This window comes from Nicotiana tabacum, chromosome 1, assembly GCF_000715075.1.
Source record: "Nicotiana tabacum cultivar K326 chromosome 1, ASM71507v2, whole genome shotgun sequence".
NCBI lineage: Eukaryota > Viridiplantae > Streptophyta > Magnoliopsida > Solanales > Solanaceae > Nicotiana > Nicotiana tabacum.
Genome location: NC_134080.1, coordinates 130,577,268 through 130,598,222, shown reverse-complemented (window position 1 = coordinate 130,598,222; position 20,955 = coordinate 130,577,268).

Genomic DNA, 20,955 nt, shown 5'->3' with positions numbered 1-20,955 from the left:
TGTTGTGCAATCCAGGGTTTCAAACCCTCAGTGCATCATTTAAAATCATTACTCACCTCAAACCGGCTACTTCTTTAGCTCGCGACGCCTTTGCCCCTCGAATTGGCCTCCACGTGCGTCGAATCTATCCAAAATCAGAACGAATATGTCATAATATGATAAGGGAACAAATCTCAATCAAAACATTCAAAAAATACCAAAATTGTCGAAATTAGCAAAAACCCGAGCCCCGGGCCCACGTCTCGAAATTCAAAATTTTTTACATAAACGGGTTCCTTATCTCTCCACGAGTCTAACCATACCAAAATTATCAAATTCCCATAACATTTCGACCCTCAAATTCTCAATTCTATCCGAGAGGGTTTCTAACTTTTCCCGCTAAATTCACGGATTAAATGCCAAAATTTGTAATAGATTCGAGTAATCTAACCAAAATTGAGTTAAGAATACTTACCCAGTTGTTCTCTCCGAAAATCTCCCGAAAAATTGCCTTATCCGAGCTCCAAATCGTTAAAAATGGAAAATCTCCCGAACTTAACATTCTGTACGGTACTGTTCACGGGCACTGTTCACTGTTCACCCGCGCGGGTACTGTTCACGCGCGGGTACTGTTTGCTGCTGCAGAAAATACAACAGCTTTTAAGAAATTTGCAGCACAACCATTTTTCACTAAAATGGCTCTAACTCCATCATACGAACTCGGAATTAGACGATTCTTGTTCCTATGAGTCAAAAATAATAATACGAACACAACCCTTTAATCGAAACTCAATTCGAAGCTCGTTTGCTCAGTTCAATACCCATTTCGCTCGTTAAACAGTAAACTCACATTTCACGTAAAAAATCCAATCGCGACTTATGAAATTAAACCAAAATTTCCAGATCAGTCCTATAATTCATGATTTAAATTCTGGAAGTCTCGAAATCAAATTTGGATCTCTAGAACTAAAAATGAACCTTTAGATCATTACATTAATGCTCAAAACGGCAAAAATCTTCCGAAAATGACCCGTTGGGCATCCGAAACACACCCGAGGCCCCCGGGACCCCGACCAATAATACCAACCAGTCCCAAAATACATTACGGACTTGCTCGAGGCCTCAAATCACATCAAACAACGCTAAAATCATGAATCAACCTCCAATCCAAGTTTTATGAACTTTAGAATTTCCAACTTCTATTTTCGATGCCGAAACCTATCAAATCACGTCCGATTGACTTCAAATTTTGCACACAAGTCCAAAATGACATAACGAAGCTACATAAATTCTCGGAATTCCATTCCGACCGTCGGATCAAAATTTCACCTATCAACCGGAAATCGCCAAAATACTAACTTCGCCAAAATGAGCTAATTTCTTCACCGGACCTCCAAAATTAATTTCGATTGCGCTCCTAGGCCTTAAATCATCCCCCGAAACCAACCGAATCATCGGAATTCAATTCTGAGCCCTCTAACTCACAAGTCAATGTCTGGTTGACTTTTCCAAACTAATTCTTCCTTAAAAAGACTAATTGTCCCATTTCATACCAAACTCGATCTGAATTGACTCAAATTCACCAAGTACACATATTGAAACATGAATAAGCATTTAACGGGGAATACGGGACGAAAATACAGGAAACGACGATTCGGGTCGTTACATGATCTCTCCCCTCTATCTCTATCTTTTATTCCGTATTTTTCCTAGACAGACTTGTAATAGGTGGATATTCTGTATTAGAGGCTCATATTCGTGACATCGGATTTTGTTGGGCATGGTGTGGTATTTTAATTGAACTTCCGCAGATTTTATTATTAATTATACACTTGAATGAAATGACTTAGTAAATTCTCTGTGATATTTATCTATAATCTGAATAAGAATTTGGGATAATGTTGTTGAATGGTCGGGCTTGCCTAGCAGTGTGTTGGGCGCCATCATGACCGGGGTTGGGGTCGTGACAAGTTGGTATCAGAGCCTAGGTTAATTGGTCTCGCGAGTTGAACATGGGGAAAAGGCATATGCACATGTAGGTCCAAGTCCTACTAATATAGCCCAGGACTCCCCCTCTCTTTTCCGATGTGGGATTCCTGCGAGCTACAGGAGTGCTACAACACCTGTATTGTACTCACCCCACCAACAAGAACACAATGTCCTCGTTGTGGGTATCCACCCATCGTACTTCCTGAGAGTCGGCTCTGATACCAACTGTCACGACCCGGCCCACACTGTGCATATATTGTCCGTTTTGGGCTTCGCCCTCATGATTTTGTTCTCCCCCAATCGAACATGGGGAAAAAGCCTATGCACATGTAGGTCCAAGTCCTACTAATATAGCCCAGGACTCCCCCTCTCTTTTCCGATGTGGGATTCCTGCGAGCTACAGGAGTGCTACAGCACCTGTACTGTACTCACCCCACCAACAGGAACACAACGTCCTCGTTGTGGGTACCCACCCATCGTACTTCCTGAAAGTCGGCATTGATACCAACTGTCACGACCCGGCCCACACTGTGCATATATTGTCCGTTTTGGGCTTCGCCCTCACGGTTTTGTTTTCCCCTAATCCTTACATGTGCATAGGCCTTTTCCCCATGTTCGATTGGGGAAGAACAAAACCGTGAGGGCGAAGCCCAAAGCGGACAATATATGCACAGTGTGGGCCGGGTCGTGACAGTGTTGGGCGCCATCATGACCGGGGTTGGGGTCGTGACAATTACTTTACTTTTTGGCGGCCAAATATGCATGTTGATGACCGTATAATGGATTATCTTCTGGAATATCATTCAGATGTATAGACGGACCTACTGATGAATCTCCTTTATGAAATATCTTAGAGTTTATTAAACTCTTTTTTCCCGCTTGTATCACCGGAGAACTTGATGAGGATCCGTATGACGATCCTCGAAAATACGATTTACTAGGGGAAGATCTTCCCCTACTTCTGCCTCTGGTGGCCCATGAAGGGTCCATTCTACACAAATAACAAGTCAACTTATTCTGAGAAGTAATAATCCAACATATCATCCCTAACAGTTTCAGCATAATCATGAATAGAAAATTCATTATTAATCAGGTTATCATTGATTTCTTCATTTATCAATTCAATTATGAGACTTTGTAGGTCTCTATTTAATCTAACCACTTTAAGGATAGTAATTAATAATTGTTCATCGAGAAAAGTCGTATAGAAAATCATAATCAGTCTAAGTATTCCCGGGATAAAAAATCCGGAAGGGAATTATCAATTCCTTTTTTGTATTGAATTTCAAAATCAAAAGGCGCCAGTTGAGCTTGCCATCTAGCAAATATTAATTTAGACGCATCATGTTTGAAATCTTTGTCAAACATATATTTAACAAATTGAGCATCAATTTTATTAAAAACTTTTGATTATATAAATCGTCTTGAAAATTTTAAACATATTTAACAATAGTTAACATTTCATGAGCCACAATAGCATATTTCTTCTGGGCTTCTGTCCATTTACCAGAGTGAAATCTTATCAGGTATTCACTCTTATTGTTGGGATTCACTTGCTTTAAAATCCCACCGTAGCCAACGTTGGACGCATCTGTCTCAATAAATTTTTGCCATGTAGGATTAGCAAGAGTTAAGCAAGGTAGAGACCTAACACGCTGTTTAATACTTTTGACTAACGTAGTATGCTGGTCAGTCCAAGGCTGCCTATGATCCTTTTTCAGCCTGTCGTACAGAGGGGCTAGATCACGAGATAAACTTCTGTAGAAAGGAGATATATAATTCAAACTTCCAGATCAGTCCTATAATTCATGATTTAAATTCTGGAAGTCTCGAAATCAAATTTGGATCTCTAGAACTAAAAATGAACCTTTAGATCATTACATTAATGCTCAAAACGGCAAAAATCTTCCGAAAATGACCCGTTGGGCATCCGAAACACACCCGAGGCCCCCGGGACCCCGACCAATAATACCAACTAGTCCCAAAATACATTACGGACTTGCTCGAGGCCTCAAATCACATCAAACAACGCTAAAATCATGAATCAACCTCCAATCCAAGTTTTATGAACTTTAGAATTTCCAACTTCTATTTTCGATGCCGAAACCTATCAAATCACGTCCGATTGACTTCAAATTTTGCACACAAGTCCAAAATGACATAACGAAGCTACAGAAATTCTCGGAATTCCATTCCGACCGTCGGATCAAAATCTCACCTATCAACCGGAAATCGCCAAAATACTAACTTCGCCAAAATGAGCTAATTTCTTCACCGGACCTCCAAAATTAATTTCGATTGCGCTCCTAGGCCTTAAATCATCCCCCGAAACTAACCGAATGATCGGAATTCAATTCTGAGCCCTCTAACTCACAAGTCAATGTCTGGTTGACTTTTCCAAACTAATTCTTCCTTAAAAAGACTAATTGTCCCATTTCATACCAAACTCGATCTGAATTGACTCAAATTCACCAAGTACACATATTGAAACATGAATAAGCATTTAACGGGGAATACGGGACGAAAATACAGGAAACGACGATTCGGGTCGTTACATGATCTCTCCCCTCTATCTCTATCTTTTATTCCGTATTTTTCCTAGACAGACTTGTAATAGGTGGATATTCTGTATTAGAGGCTCATATTCGTGACACCGGATTCTATTGGGCTATGGTGTGGTATTTTAATTGAACTTCCGCAGATTTTATTATTAATTATACACTTGAATGAAATGACTTAGTAAATTCTCTGTGATATTTATCTATAATCTGAATAAGAATTTGGGATAATGTTGTTGAATGGTCGGCCTTTCCTAGCAGTGTGTTTGTCACGACCCGGCCCACACTGTGCATATATTGTCCGCTTTGGACTTTGCCCTCACGGTTTTGTTCTCCCCCAATCGAACATGGGGAAAAGGCATATGCACATGTAGGTCCAAGTCCTACTAATATAGCCCAGGACTCCCCCTCTCTTTTCCGATGTGGGATTCCTGCGAGCTACAGGAGTGCTACAACACCTGTATTGTACTCACCCCACCAACAAGAACACAATGTCATCGTTGTGGGTACCCACCCATCGTACTTCCTGAGAGTCGGCTCTGATACCAACTGTCACGACCCGGCCCACACTGTGCATATATTGTCCGTTTTGGGCTTCGCCCTCATGATTTTGTTCTCCCCCAATCGAACATGGGGAAAAAGCCTATGCACATGTAGGTCCAAGTCCTACTAATATAGCCCAGGACTCCCCCTCTCTTTTCCGATGTGGGATTCCTGCGAGCTACAGGAGTGCTACAGCACCTGTACTGTACTCACCCCACCAACAGGAACACAACGTCCTCGTTGTGGGTACCCACCCATCGTACTTCCTGAAAGTCGGCTCTGATACCAACTGTCACGACCCGGCCCACACTGTGCATATATTGTCCGTTTTGGGCTTCGCCCTCACGGTTTTGTTTTCCCCTAATCAAACATGGGGAATAGGCCTTTTCCCCATATTCGATTGGGGGAAAACAAAATCGTTAGGGCGAAGCCAAAGCGGACAATATATGCACAGTGTGGGCCGGGTCGTGATAGTGGTGGGCGCCATCATGACCGGGGTTGGTGTCGTGACAATTACATTACTTTTTGGCGGCCAAATATGCATGTTGATGACCGTATAATGGATTATCTTCTGGAATATCATTCAGATGTATAGACGGACCTACTGATGAATCTCCTTTATGAAATATCTTAGAGTTTATTAAACTCTTTTTTCCCGCTTGTATCACCGGAGAACTTGATGAGGATCCGTATGACGATCCTCGAAAATAGGATTTACTAGGGGAAGATCTTCCCCTACCTCTGCCTCTGGTGGCCCATAAAGGTTCCATTTTGCACAAATAACAAGTCAACTTATTCTGAGAAGTAATAATCCAACATATCATCCCTAACAGTTTCAGCATAATCATGAATAGAAAATTCATTATTAATCAGGTTATCAATGATTTCTTCATTTATCAATTCAATTATGAGACTTTGTAGGTCTCTATTTAATCTAACCACTTTGAGGATAGTAATTAATAATTCTTCATCGAGAAAAGTCGTATAGAAAATCATAATCAGTCTAAGTATTCCCGGGATAAAAAATCCGTAAGGGAATTATCAATTCCTTTTTTGTATTGAATTTCAAAATCAAAAGGCGCCAGTTGAGCTTGCCATCTAGCAAACATTAATTTAGACGCATCATGTTTGAAATCTTTGTCAAACATATATTTAACAAATTGAGCATCAATTTTTATTAAAAACTTTTGATTATATAAATCGTCTTGAAAATTTTTAACATATTTAACAATAGTTAACATTTCATGAGCCACAGTAGCATATTTCTTCTGGGCTTCGGTCCATTTACCAGAGTGAAATCTTATCAGGTATTCACTCTTATTGTTGGGATTCACTTGCTTTAAAATCCTACCGTAGCCAACGTTGGACGCATCTGTCTCAATAAATTTTTGCCATGTAGGATTAGCAAGAGTTAAGCAAGGTAGAGACCTAACACGCTGTTTAATACTTTTGACTAACGTAGTATGCTGGTCAGTCCAAGGTTGCCTATGATCCTTTTTCAGCCTGTCGTACAGAGGGGCTAGATCACGAGATAAACTTTTGTAGAAAGGAGATATATAATTCAAACTTCCCAAAAATCTTTGTAATTGAGTCCTGTCAGTAATAACATCAGGAAATTTTGAAGCAAAATCAACCGCTCTTTGTATCGGGGTAATTTTACCTTGGCAAATATTATGGCCTTAAAATCGAACATTGGTTTGGAATAGACTCACTTTTGGTTTAGAAATAACTAGGTCGTTTTGTATTGCAATTTTCTTAAGAATATCAAGATGCTTAATATGCATCTCTAATGTTTTAGAAAATACTAATATGTCATCAATATAAACGATGATAAAATTTAGATAAAGGTTAAAAATATCATTCATAATTTTCTGAAATTCAGAAGGGGTATTTTTTAAACCAAAAGGCATGACGTTCCATTCATATTGACCAAATGGAACATTAAAAGCAGTTTTATAAGTATGCCCTTTAAAAATTTGAATTTGTCAATATCCAGATTTTAAATCGAATTTTAAAAATATATTGGCGTCATATAATCTATATAGCAGATCTCTTTTATTGGGGATAGGATACCTAATCCATTTCAGATGCTTATTCAAAGGTTTATAATTTATAACTAATCTAGGAATACCACGTTCCTTTTCCGCAACATTATTAACATAAAAGGCAGAACATGACCAAGGAGATTTTTAGGGTTATATCAAACCCTTTTGTAACAAATTATCAATTTCATTTTTGCAGAATTCGACCAATTCAGCATTCATCCGGCAAGGTCGATATTTAGTGGGGATATCATCCTCGGAGAAGTTTTCTTCGTAAGGAAGAGTAACAATATGCCTTTTTCGGTTCCAAAAGTCACTAGGGTGATCGACGCAAACATCAACAGCCATCTGTTCAACAATCAATTTAATCTTTTGTTGAACCTTAGCAGATTGTAAAGTATCGAATATATTCATGCTCAATATTTCTAATTGTAATGAATCAACATGCCTTTGTTTCATATTAATCAAGGCGTTAATATCTCTAGTTACGGGATCTGTAACAAAAGAATAACTTATCTCTTTATCTTGATAAGTAGCAGAAAAACCCTGTGCATCTATGTTATTAAAAGGGTAAATAGCATTAATAAAAGGGGTTCCAAGTATAATCGGAGGGTATAGCTGGGTTTTTACCAAAAAGAAGAAATGAGGAATACAGACTCTATTTTGGCAAATACGAGTATTTGGTAATTTATACTTTATATCTAAAGCATGACCAGAAGCAGATTTTACCAAATGAGTGGTCTTTTGAAAATATTTAGTAGGAACAAGACCCTCTTGAATACAACTTACATCTACTCCACTATCAATCATTTCTACATCAGTTAGAGAGAAACTATTATCAATCAAGATAGTACATTTAATGTACCACTTATGAGCCGTAACAACCTGCATCATTCCTAAAAACATATTAGAATTTTCATTAATCGAATCAATATTATCAGAAATTTCTTTTCCCTTTTTATTTGAAAATTCAAAAATTCCTTTAGCCGAAAATCAGTTGGAGAATTAGTTAGAGAATTATTTTTCTCAATTTGAGTAATCCGGTGATCACAAATCATTTGATTTTGTTTAAGAGACTTAATATCTCTTTTCAAATTCTCAATTTCGATTTTCAAATCCTCAAACGAAGTATCTTTGCTTGGCGTATTTGTCTTATGAAGACGTTTATTAACTTCAGACAAAGAATATGGCGCAAAATATTCAAATTCGTTTTTTGGTCTTTCAAAAAGCTTTGAACCACTAGAACTAGAACTTTCAGTCAAATTTATAATCTTTTTACGAATTTTTTCATCAGTAATTTCATTTAAAAGTTCTATTACATTGTCATATGTAATAGTTTTTATATTCAAATCTAGAAATTGTGATTGCAATTTATAAAACTCATCATCATCGCAAGTGCAAATATCACTTTTACAAGCGGCGAAAGTATTATCCAAATCTTTACTACTTTCAGATAAATCTATCAGATCAATCTCAGCTTCAGACTCAGTCTCAGAATAAGTATAATCGGAATCTGATCTGGAAGTGTATAACAAGTTATAAACTTTGTCACGTAACCCATCGTCTAGTTCTAAGGCCTTTAGCTTCTGAAGCTTGCAATTTGGAGCGATATGCCCAAATTTTCCACACTTATAACACTTAATATCAGCGAGATCTCTCTTTGATCTATTCTTCATAAATCGAGTAGATTTCCGATGCGCTTTTCTAGTATCACGCTCTTCCTTAGATCTATATCTAGACATATTTCTCTTATACGGGCTATCAGGGGTAGGATACCTATGATATCTATTTTTCTTCTTCTTCTTACTTTGAGTAGAGGTTCCGGGTAAACCGAACTGGGTACAGAAGTTACCTAATTGGGATTTCTCTTTAAGCTTATCAATCTTAAGCTGTCTAGAAAGCTTCATCTCATTACACAAGTTTAAACCTTCTTGTGTACACACTCCTATAAGTTTACCATAGGTATAATTTCCATACGGAATTTCACCGTAACTACCTCTTAACGCTTTTCTTACTCTTTCAACGAATAAGGAGGGAAGGCCGTCTATAAACTTAGCTTTCCAATGTTCATACTTGTTTTCGGGTAGCTCCATAACCCTACTCATAAAAGTATCTTTGTAGCATATAAATTCACTAAGGGTCCTACATCTAAGCTCATTTAGTAAAGTACGGACTGTCTCATGCTGATTGGTAAATCTACCGTTAAAATGTTCTAGAATTGTAAGGATAAGGGTATAAACAAAATCTTTTCTTCCTTTAATTAGAGGCATGCCTAAATTATCAATCCCTTCGTCAATGGCGGTCGCATTAATAACCGTTGCCTTTTCTTCAACAGATAGATAGTTATCCCACCAGCCACGAAGCTGGTCAGTAAAGCCTGCAATAATCATTTTGCAAATAGTTCTATCTGTGTTCTTAACACTTTTATAGATAGTTGAGTACATAAGCATTCTATGAACAAGAATAGTTAACTGTCTATCAATTAAGCCATCAAGATTCCATTCATAAATTTTGAAACCACTGTAAGACGTATTAGTCTGATTCCAATCGCGTTCCTCTATTAACATATCTTGAGGAGTAGGACGGGAATAATAGTAAGTTTGCATCCAGGGTTTGTCGGCATACTTACTATTGGGTTTAATTAAACCCTTGAGCTTATTAAGCTCTGACCACGTTTCAGTTTTGTAATCAGAAACAGTCTCAATTTTATCAGCAAAGTTTTTTGATAAATCAATTGGTCTAATATTTAAACCAGAAAGTTTCTTATCAAGAAGGTCTGCTAAGTCATCAAGAGATTTGAATTTAAAATCTTGAACCTCAGGAGGCCTTTGAACATGAGTAAGAACTGTTTGATCAACCGGTTTGATTCCCGAAGTGGAGGCAATATCGGTTGGTCCTTTGTTAGTACTCATCTTCTTTATTAAATCAGTCAAATCATCCAATTTTTTATCAAGAGAACCGATATGTTCTCCTAAAATTTTTACATATAAACCCAAATAATTGTTTTGAGAAATCAATTTATTAATTTTTGCGATACTAACAGCTGCAGCATTATCGTCAACAAATTTTTGAAAAGCAGTAAAGGTAATACCAGTATTATTAGGTAAAATAAAGGGGGCTTGAGGAGGGTAAATGGCTTTAGTAATATTACCACTCCCATCTTTATAAGATCTCTCTAACACCTTTATATAAAGAGGCAAATACGTTGTTATAAACCAAGGAACAAAATACATAATTTGATTATGCAAAGCACAATTTTCGTAAAATTCTTGAGAAATACTGTTTAAGTCTTCTTTGCTATAAGTATCAAAAAACTAAGTTTTCAACTGGCTCCATTTATCACTAAAAAATTCCTTTTGAATATATTTTCTTGCCCGTGAACCTGGGCTAAAATCAATTTGGTGTGGAATCATTAAGTATCATTGGGGTCGAAATCCATTTCAGATACAGAAGGAATATCCTTATCAGAAATATTGTCATTGTCTTGAACAATATTTGTTTGTGGGTTAATTTTAACCCTTTCGATAGACTTATTACTCCCCTCTATAGCGATAGTGTGTAACGATGCTGCACGATTTCGAGCTGGACCATAGACTGGCTCGACAGGAGAAATATGTTAAAGAGCAGGTAAAAGTCTATGATTAGAAAACGAATGTCTATTATAAACAGTAGACTTATCATCAAATTGAATACAAATCCTACCATCCGGGTTTTGAGTAACATGCGAACAATCAGTATTTGACAAGTCATTAGTAATCTGACTTGGGGATATAACCGAATTTAAAGTCCAAGTAGTTGGGAAATTAATTTCTTCCCACCTAATAGGTCTCCTAGTGGTGACCTTGGACCTTGCAAAATTGGTTTCTACTAATATGGTCTGATCCGATGTATCGTATAACTTACATCAAGTATTTAAAGTAGACAATGATTTAAAATATATCCAATAAGATAAACATATAAGTTCAGAACCAGGCACATAATTATAACCATGCGTTTTCACATTTAAAGTCAAGGCATCAAGAATATAAACATCAGAAAGAGATAGTTGCAAATTGGGTTGAGTATTAAAATATACTGGACCATAGGCCACAGTAAATTCAATCGAACCCATCAGAGACTGTCTGAAATTCAGATTTCTAACATCTCTAAAGGCTGCCAAAAAGGTCTCTGGTAACCCTTTAAGGGTTAAAGGTTTAAACGCAATTTGAACCATACCAATATGCAAGTAATGATAATGATGTTTTTTCAGTCATTTTTATCAATTGTTTTGAAGAAAGTTTATCAAACCAACCATAATCATAAATGATTTTTATAGAAACTTTAGGAATAGTCCATATATTTAATAAATCAAGGTTTTGAGGTATATCTACCTCTTCAAGTCTAGTACTTTTAGTATTTGTTTCTCCCAGATCCATTCCAAAAGCTTCATATCTATGTTGAATATTTCATATCTATTACATATTTACCATGAAAGTTCCTAGGCTCTGATACCATTTACACCAGGACCGGTAGGCGCGGGCGGTAGTCCGCACCATCCAGATCTAGCTGTTTTAGTACCTTTAAAGGTTGGCGGTTGTCACGACCCAATTTCCGAACCTGGTCATGATGGCGCCTCTCATGAAGACAAGGCCAGCCATTCAACCCAATTCATCCTTTTAAGACAATTAATTAACACAATTATAGTATAAACATGGTTTAATAATATCCAATAGCGAAAAGTATAGATAAAATACGGAAATCCAACCCAACTCAGCCCTAACCGGGGTGTCACAAGTCATGAGCTACTACAGAGTTTACTAAAATTCTACAAGGTATGGAATTAGGAACGACATCTGAAGATATCATAAATACAGAAGATAAGGGAAAATGGGTCTGCGAACACCATGCAGCTACCTCGATAACTCCAATGAAAACTGAACAGCAGAAAACTCGCTCTATGCCTCAAGAATACCTGTACCTGCACACATGGTGCAGGGAGTAATGTGAGTACTCCGACCCAGTGAGTAATAAATATAAATAATAACTGAGGGTAAGAAAACATGTTAAGGCACACAACACTCTATACAAAAGTAGTGAAATCATTTAAAATAACAATTCAGTGAAACATCATGTGGAATTTCTTTAAAACCAGTAAAAACAGGTAATTTGGCAGTAAAATGACGAGTAGAAATCTACCTCTTGGGCTCAATATCAAAACAACGAGTAGAAATCTGCCCCTTGGGCTCAGTATCAAAATAATAAGTAGAAATCCCCTCGAGCTCAGTATCAAAATAATAAGTAGAAATCTGCCCCTCCGGCTCAGTATCTCAGAACAGTATCAGCCCATCGGGCTCAGTATCTCAGAACAGTATCAGCCCCTCGGGCTTAGTAAATAATAAGTAGAAATCTGCCCCTCGGGCTCAGTATCTCAGAACAGTATCAGCCCCTCGGGCTCAGTATCTCAGAAAAGTATCAGCCCCTCGGGCTCAGTATCTCAGAACAGTATCAGCCCCTCCGGATCAGAACAGTATGAAGCAACCAGTTTATGAAATAAGAGCATATAATTATTATGGCAGATAATGCAGATGAGGAATAAATGCATGAGTGCAATGCAATGCATATGACAGTACCCTTTGGTACCCACTGCGGCGTGCAGCCCGAGCTATCTATATTTATTTATCATCGACGACGCTCACTGGGGGTGTGTACAGACTCCGGAGGGGCTCCTACAACCCAAGCGCAGTAACAAGCCATCTCGTGGCATCAATCAAGTCTTGGTCAGTCATTGTTACCTGACCAATTTATATCACACAGTGCCATTGTTACCACTGTTTCAAGTCACATCATACAGTGTCATTGTTACCACTATTTCAAATCACTGTTGCGGCGCGCAGCCCGATCCATGCTCAGTCCAAAAATCATAATAAGCCCCTTGGGCATTTGTAAAACAGTAGTTCTCAGCCCGAAATATCATTTAGAAATATAATTTAAGTTTTCAAATCTTAGAAAGATGGCTGAGTTTGCAAAACAATATTTAAAACCTTGGACTGAGATCAAATGATATGCATGTATGCAAAAACAGTGATGTCAATCCCTGAAGGATTCAAATAATTAGCAAGAAGCCCAAATGTAACAATTAAATCCAAGTAGAAAACACGGTAAAAACATCTCTCGGGACGGACTAAGTCACAATTCCCAATGGTGCTCTACCCCACGCCCGTTATCCGGCGTGCAAGTCACCTTAATATAGCGTTACGTTGTGAAATTCCGGGGTTTCAAACCCTCAGGACATCATTTACATCAATTACTCACCTCAAACCGGCTACTTCTTTAGCTCGCGACGCCTTTGCCCCTCGAATTGGCCTCCACGTGCATCGAATCTTCCCAAAATCACAACGAATATGTCGCATTATGCTAAAGGGACAATACCCAATCGAAAGCAATCGAAAAATATCAAAATTCACGAATTTGACAAAACCCGAGTCCCGGGCCCACGTCGTAAAACTCAGAAATTTTTATACCAAGATGTTCTTCGTCCTCTCACGAGTCCGTACATATAAAGAACACAAAAATCGGAGCTCGTTTGACCCTTCAAATCGACCCTAGAAAATCTCAAAAGCACAAGCCCTAAAACCCCACTTTTCTACTGATTTTCATGTTCTAAGTCACATATAATCTTGTATTTAACTTGGAAATAAGTAGAAACAACTCACCTTTGATGCTTGATAAAATCTCCCTTGAAATTCTCTCCAAAATCATCCAAGCCAAATGAAAGAAATGAAAGAAATAAGCCAAATCCGTGTTTAAAGAATTTGCCCGTGCTTCGTCGAGTTGTACCTTGCACTTGTCCTATACAGGTTGTACATCCTATTAAAATTTTCCCTTGTCGGACACCTTCTGTTTAAACAGCCATAACGTCTTGTATAAATATCCAAATTACAAAAGGTTTGAAGATTTAGAAAGAAGACTCGAATATATTTAAATTGATAGGTTGTACACCATATAACTCTTTATATATCCCGAGATATGAGCTTCCAAAGTCGGCTCCATGAAATCCGAAAATTCTGGAGAAACTGCTCCACCAGTCATTTTCAATCGATCATAGATTTCTTTGGATATATCCAAATTATGATTTCCTTAGATTTCTGAAAACTAGACACTAAGGGCTACAACTTTCGTTTTGAAATCATCTCAAAATTCCTTGTGGATCAAAAGATATAGGCCTCCGAAGTACGCTCCACGACTGCACATTTGCTGTCCAAAGACAGCTTAGCAGCAGAAATTGCAGCAGCTTTTTCTTTTCTTTTTGGGTCCGAATTACATTCCCTTAACCTTCTGAAATCCACCCGAGGCCCTCGGGACCTTAACTAATTATATCAACATGTCCCACAATATCATTCAAACTTGTCCCAACCTTCGGAACACCTAAAATAACATCAAATCATCATCGGATTCAAGCCTATGAATCTCAAGAATTTCCAAATTCCATTTTTGATAAAAAACCCAACCAAACCACGTCCGAATGACCTAAAATTTTGCAGACAAGTCCAAAATGACATAACTAAGCTACATCAACTCTCAGAATTCCATTACGATCCCTGGATCAAAATCTCACCTATCAACCGGAATTCGCCAAAATACTAACTTTGCCAATTCAAGCTTAATTCTACACCGGTCATCACAAAAATATTTCGGACACACTCCTAAGTCCCAAATCACCTAAAGAAGCTATCCGAACCATAAAATTTACATTTCGATCCCTCTAACACATAAGTCAATATCTGGTTGACTTTTCCAACTTAAGCTTCCTTAAAAGAGACTAAGTGTCTCAAACCTTACCAAAACTAGTCCGAATGACTTCAAATTTTGCACAAAAGTCACATTCGACATTACGGACTTGCACCAACTTTCGGAATCGCATTCCGACCCCGATATCAAAATTTCCACTTCCGGTCGAATTTTCTCAAAAACCTTCAAATTTCTATATTTAGCCAAATGACTTCAAAATGACCTCCAGACATCCAAATTCACTTCTAATCGCGCTCCGAACTCCAGAATCACCATACGGAGCTATTCCCAGACTCAGAATCCCAAACAGACATCTATAACTCTGAAATGCCTTCCAACCCAAATTTATGAAATTCTTCTAAAATACTAACTTTCACAATATACGCCGAAATGCTCACGGGTTATCCAAAACCAAATCCGGACATACGCCCAAGTCCGAAATCATCATACGAACATGCTGGAACTTTCGGATCCTAATTCCGAGGTCATTTACTCAAAATTCCAATCTTAGCCTTTTTCTTCAACTTAAAGTTGCCGCAATGAAACGTTTCTTTCCAATTTGACTCCGAATTTCCCGAAATTCAACTCTGACCATACGTACAAGTCAATATACCTGAAATGAAGTTGTTCATGACTTCTAACTACTGAACGACGCGCTAGAGCTCAAAACGACTGGTCAGGTCGTTACATTCTCCCCCACTTAAATAGACGTTCGTCCTCGAACGTTCCAAGAACTGCTCTTAAGTTATCTGAAATCACTATTTAACACCTCGTGCACCTGCCCGTGCTACCACACCTCATATGGACACATTAGTTTGATCAAATCTGCAGATATCCTCTTTTATCCATACAATAAGCTCAGAACCCAATTCCAACACCTGAAATTCTCTGCCAGACCTGTTCCTTGTATATAAACATTGTATCAACTACCACACAAAGTACCAGAACACGACTGCGTACCTTTGTTGAATTAGCACCATGCATCGCATAATTCACCATCTAACCACAATGACACTCCATGAACCTTAATAACCAAAATTCTACGACTCTGATGCTCCCAATGCATATGATGATATACCTATACATTCTGTTATAATGCTGACGATATAACCACAACGGAGGAGATGTGCAGAAATTTCTAACCAATTGCAGAGTTAACCAAACATTAATTCTCTTCTTTTTGACTAAAATCATCACCTTATTACTACCCAAATACTGGTAACTGCCCTGTAATATACCTCACATAATCCCACTGCAATGGTCCCCGATACCAATAGTCTCGCCTCACCTAGTACGAGCTGCTCAGACAACTAATCACCACAGACAATGACCAACGGTCTCACATGATGCAAAAATGCGCCAATAGGCCATAATGCGAACAAGATACATAAGGAAATGATTCAGGAATGGACTGCTCAACTCACACAACTAATATAGACTTTTCCCCATAGAATAGGAATTTATCAAGCCGTTTCACAACACACATGGCACAATCACAATATTACATGAGTTGACGAACACATAACAACATATGATATTCCAACACCCCTCCTTGAGGAGCGCTATACTAAAATGAACACATCTGACTCACATGAAGCCCATAATCCTATCTAAATCCATTCACCCACTTCAGGTCGATTCTGCTCGCACTGAACTAGGCTGATAGCTTTTCCTGGACCCGTAATAAGTCATTTCTTCTCATAACATGAAAGAACTACCACCATAGTCGGGACAACACCCCACAATACACAACCAAATGAACCGAACGACTTCATATAGATCTTAGATATTCTTCCAACATTTCAACTTTCTTAAGTCCCCAAAATTTGACTAACTCCCAGATTTTTTAAATATTTCGGCAGAGTCTCCCTTGTAATTGGGCCTATCCACCTGTCAGAGTAATACCAAAACAACTCCTAACAGCATGTCCACAACCCAACAAGCACCACAAGTATATCAATAACACTAATCTCCGCATTACAAGCCCGACATTATCACAATGATATTTTGACATGAAACACATCATTTTTATGTTCATAACCACATTTCTGGTCTTAATAGTTGTTCATAAATAATTCCATCATTATTAATAAATCTCATATTAACCACCACCTCATTTCAAATTTTCACAATACTGACAACAGAATGTGAGGCATGAAGACCCCATTATTACTTACTCGGATTAATGAGTCACATTTAACGTCACCTGGGAACTCATCTCATAAGCTAAAACTCAATGTTTACAGTACGAAAATGGCTGAATATGAACATAAAATATACAAGAATTATCAAATCAACCTAACTGGCATGACTCCTTTTAATATTATCGTACGAATTAAACTTTACAAAGGAAAACATTAAACTCATAATTATTTACCACAAGGACCTTGTCCTTACACAACCTCCACCGCGGCTTGCTGCCCGGTTTAAATATTTCATATTGTGCCAACTGCAGTTTTCAATTTCCTTTCTTTCTTCTTCTCAATAAATTTCGTAAATATTTTTTTTTTCATAGCACATAACGAACCCTCATACCGGTAGGGCATATAATTCATAAAAAAAAAGTTGGAACCAATTATTCCGAAACACATTAAACCCATTGTAGTGAATAATAAACATTACTTTAACCTTACCCCAAATCCTTGAAGCCCAATTTCTAACATCCAGAATTCTTTTCAAGACCCGAATCTCACATACACACACTGTATAAGTCCGAACAAACTGTGTCAAGCCATAACAGTAACCCTAGATATAATCGCATAACATACTACACAACTCGTATACTCGCAACACCATTCTCGATCACCATAACCACTCAAACCAACCAAGTACCAGTAGGAAACCCCATATTAAACAGAACCTCGTTCCAAAACCTTCGTACCCTATCAATAATGAAGAAATATGTAGGAACTCACAATACACCACATGTTCCCCATACCTGTAGAAAGTATCTATTTTAAACCATGGTAGAAACCATCAAGAACACTTGGAAATCCATTTTCTCCTAATCAAGATATCAGAACTAAATTCCACTAATTCAACCAGGCCACGCAGGTCATCAAACTCAAAAATATTGCCATATTACTACAACTAGTTCAACAAAAATTCTTCACAAACTTAGGTAACACAGACCATAAAATACCTCAATTCCACTACTAAGATCACCTTCAGTCTCGTGACAATCAAATCAAATTTCTCAATTAGAGTCAAATTCAAATCTCAACACATACACCCTGTTAGTAGAAAAGAAACTCTCTACTCAACATTATAAGGAACACATGTCACGACCCAAAATCCCAACCCGATCGTGATGGCGCCTCTCGTGAGGACAAGGCCAACCAATCAACAAAACAGTACATCTCTTTATAATTAATTAGCAGGAATAAGTCTAAATCATGGGCAATATAATCTTAAATGCGAAATAAACGTGATAAAACAAGGAAAACCCTCCCAACACAGCCCGAAATCGGGGTGTCACAAGTCAAGAGCTACTACAGAGTTTACTAATATTTTACAAAGTCTGGAATTATCATAAATAACAAAGATAAGGGAGAAAACGGGGTTGCGGGCATCAACAGCTACCTCGTTACTCCTAGTCACCGCCTGGTCTGGAAAGAATCAGTGCTCAGGAGCGAACTCCGCTCTGCCTGTATCTGCACACATGGTACAGAGAGTAATGTGAGTACTCCGACCCAGTGAGTAATAAAAATAAATAACGACTAAAAACATGAAATCTCATAACGGCATAATATAGCGCTATCCCAAGCAGTAAAATCAGTTATACAGTAAAATAGTGAGTATCAGATAATTCTCCTTTTAAAACAGTAAAGACGAATAATTTCCACAGTAAGGATAAATCAAAAGCTTGCCCCTCGGGCTCAATATGTAAATCTTAGTATAGTATCAGCCCCTCGGGCTCACTCCCAACTCACCAACACACAACATCAGCCCCTGGGGCTCACTCCCAACTCACCACACACAAGCAATGGCCTCTCGGGCCCACTCCTAACTCACCTAGGTACCCTGCGCTCACTGGGGGTGTGTACAAATTCCGGAAGGGCTCATACAGCCCAAGCGCAATATCAATAGGCCTGAAAGCCTTCACACATCACACACGAGGCCTGAAATCCTCCTCATATAACACTCGAGGCCTGAAAGCCTCCTCACATCACTCAACATATCCTCACGTATGGCCCTCGGCCTCAATCAGTCCAGAAAATAATCATAAGCCTCTTGGGCATCAGTAAAACAATAGTGCTCAGCTCAACAACATTATAAATATCATTAAATCTCGAGTTAAGTATAAATGTAGCTGAGTTTACAAAATAATATAATTCAATTAGACTGAGTTCAAATAGTATTTCAATTCATGAGGAAAATAGTGATGTAAATTCACAAAAGATTTCAGATAATTGGTACAAAGCCCAAATATGGAAATAAGCCCAATCATAGCGAAAAACAATAAATCTTTATCAATTACGCGGTAAAAATATCAACTGGATGGACCAAGTCACAATCCCCAATATTAAATGACACCGCGCTCGTCATACAACGCGTGTCTCATCTCAACATAGCAGTATGTTGTGCAATCTGGGGTTTCAAACCCTCAGTGCATCATTTAAAATCATTACTCACCTCAAGACGGTCTAACGTCTACTCCGCTATGCCCTTGCCTCTCGAATTTCCTCTTCGCATGTCGAATCTGGTCAAAACCACAACGAATACATTACAATAGGCTAAGGGAATATAACCCAACCGAAAAGACTCGAAAAATATCGAAATTTACGAAATTCGCAAAACTCGAGCCCCGGGCCCACTTCTCGAAAAATTATGAAAGTCACATCACCGGATTTCTCATCTCGCCACGAGTCCGTACATATAAAATTTACCAAAATCGGAGTTCAAATGGCCCCTCAAATCTTCAAATCTTATTTTCAAATCCCTAGGCCTAAATCTTCAATTTACTCCTCAAAAACATGTAATCTAGTCGAATTATTAGATGATAATTCAATATTATGGAGTAGAAATAATAACAAGTGACTTATCTCAAGATTTCCCAAGATTTCTTGCTAAAAATCGCCAAAAATCCGAGCTTGGAAGTAAAAAAAAATGACCAAACTCGGACTGCTGGACATTAAATCTGTCCAGAAATTTTCGGTACTGTTCACGCGGGGGCAATGTTCACCCGCGCGGGTACTATTCACTGATGCAGAAAATATAACAGCTTTTAAGATATTTGCAGTACAGCCATTTTTAACTAAAATGGCTCTAACTCCATTATACGAACTCAGAATTAGATGATTCTTGTTCCTATGAGTCACAAATAATAATACGAACAAAACCCTTCAATCGAAACTCAATTCGGAGCTCGTTTGCCCAGTTCAATACCCATTTCGCTCGTTAAACATTTAACTCACATTTCACGTCAAAAACCCAATCGCGACTTGATGAAATTAAACAAAATTTCCAGATCAGCCCTATAATTCATGATTTAAATTCTGGAAATCTCGAAATCAAATTTGGATCTCTAGAACTAAAAATGAACCTTTAGATCATTACATTTATGCTCAAAACGGCAAAAATCTTCCAAAAATGACCCGTTGGGCATCCGAAACACACCCGAGGCCCCCAGGACCCCGACCAATAATACCAACCAGCCCCAAAATACATTATGGACTTGCTCGAGGACTCAAATCACATCAAACAACGCCAAAATCATGAATCAACCTCCAATCCAAGTTTTATGAACTTTAGAATTTCCAACTTCTATTTCCGATGCCGAAACCTATCAAATCACGTCCGATTGACTTCAAATTTTGCACACAAGTCTAAAATGACATAACGAAGCTATAGAAATTCTCGGAATTCCTTTCTGACCATCGGATCAAAATTTCACCTATCAACCGGAAATCGCCAAAATACTAACTTCGCCAAAATGAGTTAATTTCTTCACCGGACCTCCAAAATTTATTCCGATTGCGCTCCTAGGCCTTAAATCATCCCCCGAAACTAACCGAATCATCGGAATTCAATTCCGAGCCTTCTAACTCACAAGTCAACGTCCGGTTGACTTTTCC